We start from the raw sequence: 9,806 nt of genomic DNA on the forward strand, positions 1-9,806 counted from the left end.
GGCTTTTGTTTTATCCAGCCCCCAAACTGATCTCCCAGGAAGGAAGTGATCCACACACGGTTAGAGGTATTCCAATAGGGAGCCTTGATTACCGGGGCTCTCTCCACAGCGAAGGAGTGACCCCTACCGGAGTTAGGGTCGGGTTTAAAAAGGAAAAAAACCGCAAAGCTCAGTATGGGTGGCATCTCTCTTTTGTCCTATCAGCTCTCGCCAAGCAAGCAAGCTACTCACAGAAGCAGAATTTGCGGTTAGTCAGGAATTTTTGCAGGTGTGCTAAGGGTCCTAGTTTCCCCTTTTTAAGGGTCCTAATTCCTCCTTAGGTGGAAATTCCCTTCTGGTGGTTATTCTAGGAATTAATGCCATCTTTCTCTCTTTGGTGCTGGGAATCGAATCCAGGGCCTTTTGCATGCAAGCCAAGCACTGTACCAACTGAGCTATATTGCCAGCCCCATCTTGTCTCTTTATACAAACTGGAGTTAGGTTTGCTGTCACACTTTAAGTCACATTTTCCCTGTCGTGGCAAAGCCTGTTGAGTGAAAGAGCTAGTATCTGTTCAGCACTTACGCTCCCAGCAGTCCGGTGGGTACTTGGAGGCTTCATCTCATTTTACCCTCCTTACTCTTTTCTGAGGCAGATACCATTATCAGCCCCATTGTACAAATGAGAACCGAAATTCAGATTAGCCAAGTAACCAAACTTAAATTCAAATGATAAAAAATAGCAAAGGAACATGTCGCCCCACTATACTGTGCTTCACATACATTTTCTCATTTGATTCTGATGACAACCCTGTGAGGCTGGTATTAGTACCCCATTTTGCAGATAAAACAGTAGAATGGAAAGCTGATACTCTGGGATAGGAAGATTTCGGTATCATAAAGATGTTAATTCTTAAGTAAAATTATAAATTTTATGTATATTATAAATTTAACATAATCCCAGTAAAAGTACTAGAATTAATAGATCTTGTGTGTGTGTGTGTGTGTGTGTGTTTAAACTACCCTGTTCCTAAAATTCATATGGAAAAATAAATAAGGCTCTGGAAAACAGCTAAGAAGCAGCAGCTACCACTATCAGGTATTACAGCATTATAGATCTGAGTGTGGTGGTACACTCCTTTAATCCCAGCAACTCTGAAGGCTAAGACAGGAGAATTAGTATTTCAAGACCAGCCTCAGCAACTTAGCGAGACCCTCTTTAAAAATAAAAAGGGGGTGTAGTTCAGTGGTAGAGTGCCTGTGGATTCAATCCTTAGTACCCAAACAAACAACAACAACAACAAAAGACGTAGCCAGGCTTGGTGGTTCATGCTTGTAATCCCAACAACTCAGAAGGCCAAGTCAGGAGATTCACAAATTCCAGGCCAGCCTCAGCAATTTAGAGAGGCCCTAAGCCTCTTAGTGAGACACTGTCTCAAAATAAAAAAGGGCTGGGGATATGACTCAATGGTTAAGCACCCCTGGGCTCCTTCCTCAGTACCAAGAAGAAGAAGAAAAATATGTGATATATATATATATGTGTGTGTGTGTGTGTGTGTGTGTGAGAAAGAGAGAAAGAGAGAGAGATACATATATATCTCCTCCATAATTATTTAAAACAGGTACAAGCCAGTTGAAGTGGCACATCCCTGCAATTCAGCCACTTGGAGAACTGAGACAGGAGGATCACAAGTTCTAGGCCAGCCTGGGCAGCTTCGTGAGATCCTGTCTCAAAACTAAAAAAGGGGCTGGGGACGTAGTTCAGTGGTAGAATGTTTGCCTAGCATGAGCAAGGCCCTGGGGTCAGTTCCCAGTACAAGAAAACAAAGGAACTGATGCCAAAGCAATGAGACAGAACAAAGTACAGAAATAGATCCAAATGTACTTGGAGAAATAAAGTGGCCGATGGCACTCCAGCAACCACATCTCCAACCCTAGTGCACTACTTCTCCCCTCCCTTCATCCTGTGGGTCTTGGGTATTGAGTTTAAATCTTGCCCGGACAACAAAAAAGGTTCAGGCCATGTTCTGAGGCTTTTTTCACACCAGCTTTGTCCAAACCAGAGGATTGTGCCCATGGGGCTTCAATTGCAACGTGCACAACCTGGATGCATAGGTATATTGCCCTGGATTAAATCCAGGGCAAAAATAAAAAACCTGAGTAGTCAAAAAACCAAGTTGCATCTATAAATGACATAATACACCAAGTAAGTTCCAGGTGATTTACATGTTTGGGTAATAGAGTATGTACTTAGTATGCCCAAGGCACTAGATTAAATCATCATCACCAGAAAAGGTTTGTATATTTTAAATGACACTAGAAAAGTACTTGCAAAATAGAAGAAAGCATGGATTCTTTATTATCTTGAAATGAGGATGACCTTTCCAACTGTGATTGAAAATTCTGGGGCTGGGGATGTGGCTCAAGTGGTAGCGCGTTCGCCTGACATGCATGCGGCCCAGGTTCGATCCTCAGCACCACATACAAAGATGTTGTGTCCGCCAAATTCTAAAAAATAAATATTAAAATTCTCTCTCTTTCTAAAAAAAAAAAAAAGAAAAGAAAATTCTGAAGCAATTAAAGGAAAGATTGATAAATTCAGCTGCCTAAAAATAAAAGGCTGAAAATAACCAAAAATAATAAGGGCACTCTAAGGGCAAATAAGTTGAGGAAAAATATTTACAAGTGAAAAATACGCATGAAAAAGACTAACAATGCAAGCTCCAACTAATGGTCTCACCAAAATATGACCTGATTACTGGGGGGATTGTACATGGAGAGAAGGGATGCATATCATTGAGTTTCATTTTCATATTCTAAAGTTGTTAGAAAATAGGTATTTTCCAAATCTGAAAAAGCTAATTAGTAACTAAATAAGCATGCTATGCAAATATATATAGGTAAATTTAAAAAAATTCATTAAGAGAGTTAATGCGATTGTCTCCACTCTTAGGCAGGAGTGTCGGGGTGGGCATGGATATTTTTATATCAAGATTTGGAGTACCATTTGTCTCTATGTGTTTGTGTAACTTAACTAAATTAAAATAATAAGTAACAAAAAACAAAGACTAATAATGGAAAAATAGGTAAAGAATAGGAAAGGAAATACAAATGGCTCTTACACTTAGTAAAATAATAACATACTGTAAGCTGAGCACAGAGTGGTGCATGCCTGTAATCCCGGCCACCTGGGAGACTGAGGCTGGAGGATCACAAGCTAAAGGCCAGCCTCAGCAATTTAGAGAGACCCTGTGTTTCAAAAAATGAAAAGGGTTTGGGGACTAGCTCAGCAGTAGAGCCCCCTAGGTTCTATTCCCAGTACTGCCAAAAATAACAACAACAACAAACTATAGAATATAGATAGACACTTTATATAGAGGACATATAGGTATATAGGTAAAAGAGCTATTATAGAATATATGTCTTGAAAAAATCTGTATCTCTATATCTGTTTATATATAGATATAGATATAGTTGTTCCCTCGGTGTCCATGGAGGATTGGTTCCAGGACACCTCTCAGATACCAAAATCCAGGGATGCTTAATCCTTTATATAAAATGGCATAGCATTTGTTTATAACTTCTGTATGCCTGTTTTGAAAAAAAAAAGGGGGAAGGATCAAATCCAGACCCTTGTGCATGATGGGCAAGTGCTCTAGCACTGAACCGAACTCTTAGCTACCTCCTGTATGCTTGAAATCACCTCTACAAATACAAAATAAACGCTGCGCATACAATTATTTTGTTTTGCTTTCATGGTGCTGGAGATTGAACCAAAGGCCTCCCGCATGTCAGGCATGTGCTCTACCACTAAACTTGTGTCTCCAGCCCTGTGTATATAATTGTTATAGTGCATTGTTTAGGGAATGACGAGGAAAAAAAATCTCTGAATGCCCCATACAGGTGCAATATTCCCCCAATTGTTTTCCATCCACTGCTGTTGAATTATTCTGACAGCTGATTGCATAGGGAAGACACTAAGTAAGGTTTGTTTACAGATTCCTCTGGTACCATCTTTGAGTTAATAAGGGTTATTTGCTTATATTGGTATGATGGAAAGCACATTTCTCAAAGGAATTTTAGGGCTTGCTACAAGTGGGAGCTGTTAAAGGGCAGTGCAGATGGTCATTTCTGTAACTCCTATTTCTCAAGTGCCTTCAGCTCTGATTGGTATGCCAAAATGACCTATCTTGGGGTGGCATGTTCTGATTTCTTTCATTACTGTTTATGGGGATGTATAGGTAATGCCATTTTTTGGAAAAATAGTTCTAGAGACAAGCTGGGTTTGAATCCCAGCTCTTCTACTTACTAGCATAACAAGGACTTAGAAGCTGCTTTTGCTAACAACACTGACTCTTTACTTGGGCCTGCAGATGGGGGTAACTAACTGCAGATGGTGGTTACCCCCAGTGGGGTAACTAAAAACAGGATAAAGCTTGGCATTTCTGCCTTCATTTTGTATCTGTCTTCTTTATTACCTTAAACTTTGGGTCAGATTCTTGCTTAGCTTTGCACACAGACATGTTAATCATTTAAGAAGTGTTAATCTAAAGCTGGCAATCCTACCCCAAGGTAGAGTAACTAAAGCATTTGCCGGATTTTCAGGGACATCATAATCAACTAATTGTCAACTGTCAGCTTTTTACAAAATCTTGTTCCAGACCACCAAGTGGTGCCTAAATGACCACCTGTCATTGCCCCACACCTGAAGGACTAACACCATCTTGCTTTTCTAACTGGTAATGTTCTCTGAGTCATTCTCTCCTGCAGTCACTAGGATTCCAGGAACACAGGCCTTATCAATAAACATTTTGTGATGAGTCCAAACTACCCCGGGGCAACAGCAACTTTAGCTACTGGCAAAGCTCTAAGTGGCCAATCCTGAGATAATGATCAACCAGACCAGTTTGACCAAGCCTGCTTGACTATGCATGCTCTGGAAGTTCATATCAGTATCCCTAAAGAAAGGGCTGAAGACACCTGATCCCCTTTGTCTTTTCTACAGCTATATTGAATAAATTCCTTTCCTGCCTTTCACCATTATTTCTTCCATTTAATTTCTGGGGTGAGTGGCTGGACCTGAGTGTTGGGACTCCTGGAAGTCAGGCCTCATCTAGCTAGGACTCTGGTCATCTGACATTAGCTGTCAAATTTGCGGTAAATTATTGAACTTTATAATACATAGAAAGGATAATAAGACATTGACTTTTTGATAGTGTCCCCAATGACTGGCTCTATTGTATAGTAGGTACTCAGTGAAGTTTAATTATTAATCAAGTGAATGTTTTGTTTTTCTTTCTTTCTTTTTTCTTTTTTTTTTTTTTTTTTTTTTGGAACTAGGGATTGAACCCAGTGGTGCTTTACCTCTGAGCTGGGCTACATCCTCAGTCCTTTACACATAGACACACACACACACACACACACACACACGGATGGGGGATTTTATTTTATTTTTTATTTTTGGCAGTGCTGGGAATTGAACCCAAGGCCTTGTGCATGAGAAGCAAGCACTCTACCAACTGAGCTATATACCCAGCCCCTAGTCCTTTATATTTTATTGGTACTAAGGATTGAACTTAGGGGCACTACATCCCCAACCCTAGTCTCAAACTTGCCATCCTCCTAGCGTGGATTTTTTTTTTTTTTTTTTTTTTTGCATCAGGGATTGAACCCAGGGGCACTGAACCACTGAGCCATATTATTTTTATTATTTAATTTTGAGACAGAATCTCACTAAATTGCTTAGAGCCTCTCTAAATTGCTGAGGCAGCCTTTGAGCTTGTGATCCTCCTGCCTCAACCTCCTAAATTGCAGGGATTACAGGTATGCACCAACAAACCTGGCACTGAATGGTTTTTATGGAGATTAAGATTACATAATTTGGGCTGGGGTTGTGGCTCAGTGGCAGAGCACTTGCCTAGCACCTATGAGGCACTGGGTTTGATCCTCAGCACCACATAAAAATAAATAAATTAATAAAGTTATATAAAAAAAATTACATAATTTTAGGGGCTGGGGATGTATCTCAGTTGGTAGAGTACTTGCCTCAAATGCACAAAGCCCTGGGTTCAATCCCCAGAACCCCACACACACACACACACAAAAAAAAGATTACATAATTTTAGTTTCTAGCACACATTCAATAAATATCAAGTGTTACCATCAATATCTTTTTCAGCCTGGGATTCCTTCCTTCTTGTATATATTTGTGTGGGCTCTTCGGCTTCTTTATGTTATTGTTCAAGACCCAGGTCAAGCAAAACCTCTATAAACAGCCTTTTCCAGGTGGTTCTTCCCCACATTTGCAGGTCTGATTTCTTTCTCCCATTTCAACACTTCTAAAGTTCATGGGTAATAATTTTTTTTGTAATAGCTTTATTGAGATATTATTCATATACTATAAAACTCACCCATTTAAAATATATAATCCAGTGATTTTTAGTATATTCACAAGATTGTGCAACTACAACTACAATTGGTTAAGAATATTTTCACCTCCTCTCAAACACCCATAAGAACCTGGTATAGTATAATCCCAGATACTCAAGAGGCTGAGGCAAGAGGATCACAAGTTTGAGGCCAGCTTCTGCAACTTATTGAGACCCTGACTGTCTAGAAATTTAAAAAAATTAAAGGGGCTGGGGATGTAGCTCAATGGTTGAGTGCCCCTGGGTTCAACTCCTGGTACTAGAAGAAAGAAAAAAAAATTAACAGTCACTCCAAATCTATAGAGACAAAAAGTAGCAAATAGTGGTTGCCAAAGGCTTAGTCAGGAGGCCATGTCAGAGCTTTCCAGAAGGCAGTTCAGCACATATCATAATCTTTGTAAAGGTACATACTCATCCACCTGCAGTCCACCCCTAGGGATTTATCCTCAGGGAAAAGGGTTAGATATATATTCTGATTTTTTTTAAAAAGTTGTTCATTTATTTCAGCATTATTTAAAGTCAGAGAAAACTAGAAATAAACCAAAAGGCAAATCATAGGAGATTGGTTAAATAAACTGTTACATATCTTCATTATATGACTGAGTCATTTTATTTAGTATTAAGTATTTTTATAAAAGAATAAAAGTTCCCATGTTAAGTTAAAATAACAGGTTACAGGTCTGGGGTTGTGGCTCAGAGGTAAGGCACTCACCTAACATGTGTGAGGCGCTGGGTTTGGACCTCAGCACCACATAAAAATAAATAAATAAATAAAGGTATTGTGTCCAACTATAACTTAAAAAAAAAATAGGTTATAAAGCTGCAACTGAGTTTCTCACTTTTGTTTCATAACTTTACATACCCAAGCGTGCACGTGTACGGACACCTATCGATTCTCGTTATTTGCAGTCGTTGTGTTCAATCTAGTCACCCCAAATGCTGGATCTGCTTCCTTTCGCTGTTGCTTTGGAAAGGAAATCTGCTCAAAAAGAAGGCAGCTCTCTCTGGTTCTGCGCTTCCCACTCCATATCTTCTCAGGAGATCTCTTCATGGGTGCTTCTTGAAGAGACTGGCAGGTATCCTGCAGCTGAGCACAAGACCTGAGCACTAGACTTGACTCTGAGGTGCCCTCCAAAACCTGAGGGCTCTGTCCACTTCCAATACCTTCCAACCACTGCCTTTAGCATTCTGTCACTGCAGACACTCCTGAGGAAGGGAAGAGGCAAAACCAAGTGACCATAGCACACCCTCATATGGAGGTTACACCTCAGGCCCCACCTTGCTAGGACACATCCTCTGGGAGGAGCTATGAACATATCCTGACACAGCAAAGAGTCACACCAGTCTTTGTGTTCTGCAATTCAAAATTCATGCAAATGTGGCTGGGAGTGATGACTCAGGCCTGTAATCCCAGGAACTCTGGAGGCTGAAGCCAGAGGATCACAAGTCTGAGGCTAGCCTCACCAACTTAGTGTGAGACTCTGTCTCAAAATCAAAAATATATGTATGAAGATACGAAGGATGTGACTGTATTTCATGTACAATGTACAGATAAGAAAAATTGTTCTCTATATGTGTAATATGAATTGTAATGCATTCTATTGTCATATATATAAAAAAATTAAAAGTAAAAGTAAAAAATGATATAAAAAAATCTAATGGAAAACAAAAGGGATAGGAAGCATCTGAAACCACTTGTGATGGTGATGTGGATATACCAATATGGTTTAAGTTTATGTCTTCCCCAAGGCAATGAGCCTCTGCAGATGTTGTGGGAACCAACTGCCTACAGTGTTTGAAACACAAATCATTAACTTGTTACCAGTTTACATTGGAAGTCAGAATACGAAACAGTTTAAATATGTTAACTCAGGTGCAGTCAAGCTTTTTCTATGTCCATTTGAACTACTGGTAAGTCAGTACAAAATTCACAAACTTCTTATGCCTTGGAGGGTTGCTTTGTTCTCTTAAGAATACACCACTATGTCTGAATATGTTCTCCAGATATTTCTACAATTCAACAATATGATAGACATGTTCACAGTGAGAAAAAATATAAATTCAATCTAAAAAATAAGGAAAGAGGAATCTTATTGATAGAACCTGATATGATTTCATTGTTCAACTAATTACTCTCTTACTATAAACAATGTGCTAAACATATTTTTTAAATATTATTTTTTAGTTAGACACATTATCTTTATTTCATTATTATATGGTGCTGAGGATCGAACCCAGGGCCTCACATGTGCTAGGCGAGTGCTCTACCACTGAGCCACAATCCCAGCCCCTGTGCTAAACATTTCTAATGCTCCACTAAGGTTGAAGCGATTCAGCTCATTCAGGCCTTTAAAAAAAAATATATCAAAAATACAGAGGGCTGGGATATGGCTTAGGGGTAAGGTGCCCCTGGGTTCAATCCTCCGAATTAGGAAAAAAAAGAAAAATCATGCAAATGTGGTGCTGGGGATTAAACCCAGGGCCTCGTGCATTCGTGGCAGACACTCTACCAGCAATGGAACATGGGTCAGGTCTTAATTATTGGTCTCCCAACCTTGTCCACTTGTCCCCTTCAGATCCTGTTCCCTGGACTATATCAAAATCAGACATGACATCTTTCTTGTTAAAATATGCGATCAAGGAGCCTACTACCTCAGTATACACAACGAGGAAACTCAAGCCCAGAGAGGTGAGAGGGTCTGCTCAATGTCACAAGGGGCCGAGCCTGGACAGAACTCTTCCAACTCTTCCAACTCCAATAGTCTAGTGGCACAGCCATGAGACAGTAGCCACAAACAGCAATTTGCCCAGAAATGGTACTTCTTCCCCTTTAAAATTCAAGAAAACTGGCATTCAGAGCCATAATACATGTGTGTCATATAGCCTTTGCAGAACCTTGTAATTATTCTCTTCCTGGTGAAGTTGAAGCCCCAGGGCTTTGTCTGTGTCTGCACTGTGGCTTTAGTATCCCTTGGCACAGGCTGTGTCCCACATGGAAAGCCACACATCACTCCATGTTGACACCCATGTAGAACTGCTAAATGCTACCAGCTCTGCCATCCTAAGGAGCACAATGAAGTCCTGTTTGAAAAGCCATTCCAGAGCAATCAAAAGGCACTCACTGAACTCCTACCGTGGACGGTACTGTGCGGGACAACAGGGGTCAAAAGGTCACAATGACATGGCCTCAGCATGTGAAGAGCTGAGTCGACTAGGTGGAACCTAGAGGAGAGACAAGAGGTACCAGGACAGTAGGATGGCCTTGGGGGACAGTAGGATGGCCTTGAGGACATGGGTGCAGCAGCAAGGAGCCACGTGTCACAATGGAATGTGCATGCTATGAAAAAGAATGACAAAGCTGCTTTAGGACAGAGGCATGGCAGGCTGGGGATGGGGAGGC

The sequence above is a fragment of the Callospermophilus lateralis genome, chromosome 15 (assembly GCF_048772815.1).
Source record: "Callospermophilus lateralis isolate mCalLat2 chromosome 15, mCalLat2.hap1, whole genome shotgun sequence".
Lineage (NCBI taxonomy): Eukaryota > Metazoa > Chordata > Mammalia > Rodentia > Sciuridae > Callospermophilus > Callospermophilus lateralis.